We start from the raw sequence: 4,756 nt of genomic DNA, 5'->3' as shown, positions 1-4,756 counted from the left end.
AGGCACCAAAGCCAGCCAAAAAAGTCAATAATCGATACCTAAAACTTGAATTGTACTACTTCTTACTGGCTATTACATCAACTTAGAAGCTTAATCTGTGTTATACTATGGTGCTTTTAGTGTCTCCGCATACCGCAGCACGCGACATAGCTTTGCAGACGATAAGTACAACCGTTTAAGAGAGAAGAGCGGCCAATGTGACGCACTGCTTTAAGTCGATTCGATAATAAATTACGAAAACGGAAGGATTTCACAGGTTTTTACTACATATGAACACTTTTCACATACTCCCGTGCAACGCGGCTGCTACTCCTCCTTTCATGCGGAATCTTAATGTCCTAGCTCATGTCCAAGGCACAAAAGCCAGCTAAAAAGTCAATATTCGATACCTAAAACTTGAGTCGTACTACTTCTCACTGGCTATCACATCAACTTAGAAGCTTCATCTGTGTTCTACTATGGTGCTTTTAGTGTCTCCGCATACCGCAGCACGTGACATAGCTTTGCAGACGATAAGTACAACCGTTTCAGAGAGAAGAGCGGAAAATGTGACGATCAGGCTTCAAGTTGATTCGGTAACAAATGACGAAAAAGGACGGATTTCTCAGGGTTTCACTACATATGAACACTTTTCACATACTCCCGTGCAACGCTGCTGCTAGTCCTCCTTTCATGCAGAATATTAAGATCCTAGCTCATGTCCAAGGCACCAAAGCCAGCTACAAAGTCAATAATCGATACCTAAAACTTGAATTGTACTACTTCTCACTGGCTATTACATCAACTTAGAAGCTTCATCTGTGTTCTACTATGGTGCTTTTAGTGTTTCCGCATACCGCAGCACGCGACAAAGCTGTGCAGACGATAAGTACAACCGTTTCAGAGAGAAGAGCGGCCAATGTGACGATCTGGCTTTAAGTCGATTCGATAACAAATGACGAAAATGGACGGATTTCTCAGGTTTTTACTACATATGAACACTTTTCACATACTCCCGTGCAACGCGGCTGCTACTCCTCCTTTCATGCGGAATCGTAAGGTCCTAGCTCATGTCCAAGGCACAAATGCCAGCTAAAAAGTCAATAATCGATACCTAAAACTTGAGTTGTACTACTTCTCACTGGCTATCACATCAACTTAGAAGCTTCATCTGTGTTCTACTATGGTGCTTTTAGTGTCTCCGCATACTGCAGCACGCGACATAGCTTTGCAGACGATAAGTACAACCGTTTCAGAGAGAAGAGCGGCCAATGTGACGCACTGCTTGAAGTCGATTCGATAATAAATTACGAAAACGGACGGATTCCTCACGTTTTTACTACATATGTACACTTTTCGCATCCTCCCGTGCAACTCGGCTGCTAGTCCTCCTTTCATGCAGAATCTTAAGGTCCTAGCTCATGTCCAATGCACCAAAGCCAGCGAAAAAGTCAATAATCGATACCTAAAACTTGAATTGTACTAATTCTTACTTGCTATTACATCAACTTAGAAGCTTAATCTGTGTTCTACTATGGTGCTTTTAGTGTCTCCGCATACCGCAGCAGGCGACATAGCAGTGCAGACGATAAGTACAACCGTTTCAGAGAGTAGAGCGGCCAATGTGACGATCTGGCTTTAAGTCGATTCAATAAAAAATGACGAAAATGGACGGAGTTCTCAGGTTTTTACTACATATGAACACTTTTCACATTCTCCCGTGCAACGCGGCTGCTAGTCCTCCTTTCATGCGGAATCTTAAGGTCCTAGCTCTTGTCCAAGGCACCAAAGCCAGCTACAAAGTCAATAATCGATACCTAAAACTTGATTTGTACTACTTCTCACTGGCTATCACATCAACTTAGAAGCTTCATCTGTGCTCTACTATGATTCTTTTAGTGTCTCCGCATACTGCAGCACGCTACTTAGCTTTGCAGACGATACGTACAACCGTTTCAGAGAGAAGAGGGGCCAATGTGACGATCTGGCTTTAAGTCGATTCGATAACAAATGACGAAAACGGACGGATTTCTCAATTTTTTACTGCATATGAACTCTTTTCACATTCTCCCATGCAACCCGGCTGCTAGTCCTCCTTTCATGCAGAATCGTAAGGTCCTAGCTCATATCCAAGGCACCAAAGCCAGCTAAAAAGTCAATAATCGATACCTAAAACTTGAATTGTACTACTTCTTACTGGCTATTACTTCAACTTAGAAGCTTAATCTGAGTTATACTATGGTGCTTTTAGTGTCTCCGCATACCGCAGCACGCGACATAGCTTTGCAGACGATAAGTACAACCGTTTAAGAGAGAAGAGCGGCCAATGTGACGCACTACTTTAAGTCGATTCGATAATAAATTACGAAAACGGAAGGATTTCACAGGTTTTTACTACATATGAACACTTTTCGCATCCTCCCGTGCAACTCGGCTGCTAGTCCTCCTTTCATGCTGAATCTTAAGGTCCTAGCTCATGTACAAGGCACCAAAGACAGCTAAAAAGTCAATATTCGATACCTAAAACTTGAATTGTACTACTTCTTACTGGCTGTTACATCAACTTAGAAGCTTAATCTGTGTTCTACTATGGTGCTTTTAGTGTCTCCGCATACCGCAGCACGCGACAAAGCTGTGCAGACGATAAGTACAACCGTTTCAGAGAGGAGAGGGGCCAATGTGACGATCTGGCTTTAAGTCGATTCGATAACAAATGACGAAATTGGACGGGTTTCTCGGGTTTTTACTACATATGAACACTTTTCAGATACTCCCGTGCAACGCGGCTGCTACTCCTCCTTTCATGCGGAATCTTAAGGTCCTAGCTCATGTCCAAGGCACAAAAGCCAGCTAAAAAGTCAATATTCGATACCTAAAACTTGAGTTGTACTACTTCTCACTGGCTATCACATCAACTTAGAAGCTTCATCTGTGTTCTACTATGGTGCTTTTAGTGTCTCCGCATATTGCAGCACGCGACATAGCTTTGCAGACGATAAGTACAACCGTTTCAGCGAGGAGAGGGGCCAATGTGACGATCTGGCTTTAAGTCGATTCGATAACAAATGACGAAAACGGACGGATTTCTCAGGTTTTTACTACATATGAACACTTTTTACATTCTCCCGTGCAACTCGGCTGCTAGTCCTCCTTTCATGCTGAATCGTAAGGTCCTAGCTCTTGACCATGGTACCAAAGCCAGCAAAAAAGTTAATAATCGATACCTAAATCTTGAATTGTACTACTTCTTACTGGCTATTACATCAACTTTGAAGCTTCATCTGTGTTCTACTATGGTGCTTTAGTGTCTCCGCATACCGCAGCACGCGACATAGCTTTGCAGACGATAAGTACAACCGTTTCAGAGTGAAGAGCGGCCAATGTGACGATCTGGCTTTAAGTCGATTCGATAACAAATGACAAAAACGGACGGATTTCTCAGGTTTTTACTATATATGAACACTTTTCACATTCTAACATGCAACTCGGCTGCTAGTCCTCCTTTCATGCAGAATCATTAGGTCCTAGCTCATGTCCAAGGCAAAAAAGCAAGCTGAAAAGTAATAATCGATACCTAAATCTTGAATTGAACTACTTCTTACTGGCTATTACATCAACTTAGAAGCTTCATCTGTGTTCTACTACGGTGCTTTTAGTGTCTCCGCATATCGCAGCACGCGACATAGCTTTGCAGACGATAAGTACAACCGTTTCAGAGAGAAGAGCGGCCAATGTAACGATCTGGCTTTAAGTCGATTCGATAACAAATGACGAAAACGGACGGATTTCTCAGTTTTTTACTACATATGAACAATTTTTACATTCTCCCGTGCAACTCGGCTGCTAGTCCTTCTTTCATGCAGAATCGTAAGGTCCTAGCTCATGTCCGAGTCACCAAAGCCAGCAAAAAAGTCAATAATCGATACCTAAATCTTGAATTGTACTACTTCTTACTGGCTATTACATCAACTTTGAAGCTTCATCTGTGTTCTACTATGGTGCTTTTAGTGTCTCCGCATACCGCAGCACGCGACATAGCTTTGCAGTCGATAAGTACAACCGTTTCAGAGAGAAGAGCGGCCAATGTGACGATCTGGCTTTAAGTCGATTCGATAATAAATGACGAAAACGGACGGATTTCTAAGGTTTTTACTATATATGAACACTTTTTACATTATCCCGTTTAACTCGGCTGCTAGTCCTACTTTCATGCAGAATCGTAAGGTCCTAGATCATGTCCAAGGCACCAAAGCCAGGAAAAAAGTCAATAATCGATACCTAAATCTTGAATTGTACTACTTCTTACTGGCTTTTACATCAACTTTGAAGCTTCATCTTTGTTCTACTATGGTGCTTTTAGTGTCTCTTCATACCGCGGCACGCGACATAGCTTTGCAGACGACAAGTACAACCGTTTCAGAGAGAAGAGCGGCCAATGTGACGCACTGCTTTAAGTCGATTCGATAATAAATTACGAAAACGGACGGATTCCTCACGTTTTTACTACATATGTACACTTTTCGCATCCTCCCGTGCAACTCGGCTGCTAGTCCTCCTTTCATGCAGAATCTTAAGGTCCTAGCTCATGTCCAATGCACCAAAGCCAGCGAAAAAGTCAATAATCGATACCTAAAACTTGAATTGTACTAATTCTTACTTGCTATTACATCAACTTAGAAGCTTAATCTGTGTTCTACTATGGTGATTTTAGTGTCTCCGCATACCGCAGCAGGCGACATAGCAGTGCAGACGATAAGTACAACCGTTTCAGAGAGTA

This window comes from Schistocerca gregaria, unplaced genomic scaffold (genome assembly GCF_023897955.1).
Source record: "Schistocerca gregaria isolate iqSchGreg1 unplaced genomic scaffold, iqSchGreg1.2 ptg000386l, whole genome shotgun sequence".
NCBI classification, from domain to species: Eukaryota; Metazoa; Arthropoda; class Insecta; order Orthoptera; family Acrididae; genus Schistocerca; species Schistocerca gregaria.
The sequence above is the reverse complement of the archived record's forward strand: the minus strand, read 5'-3'. Positions refer to the sequence as shown.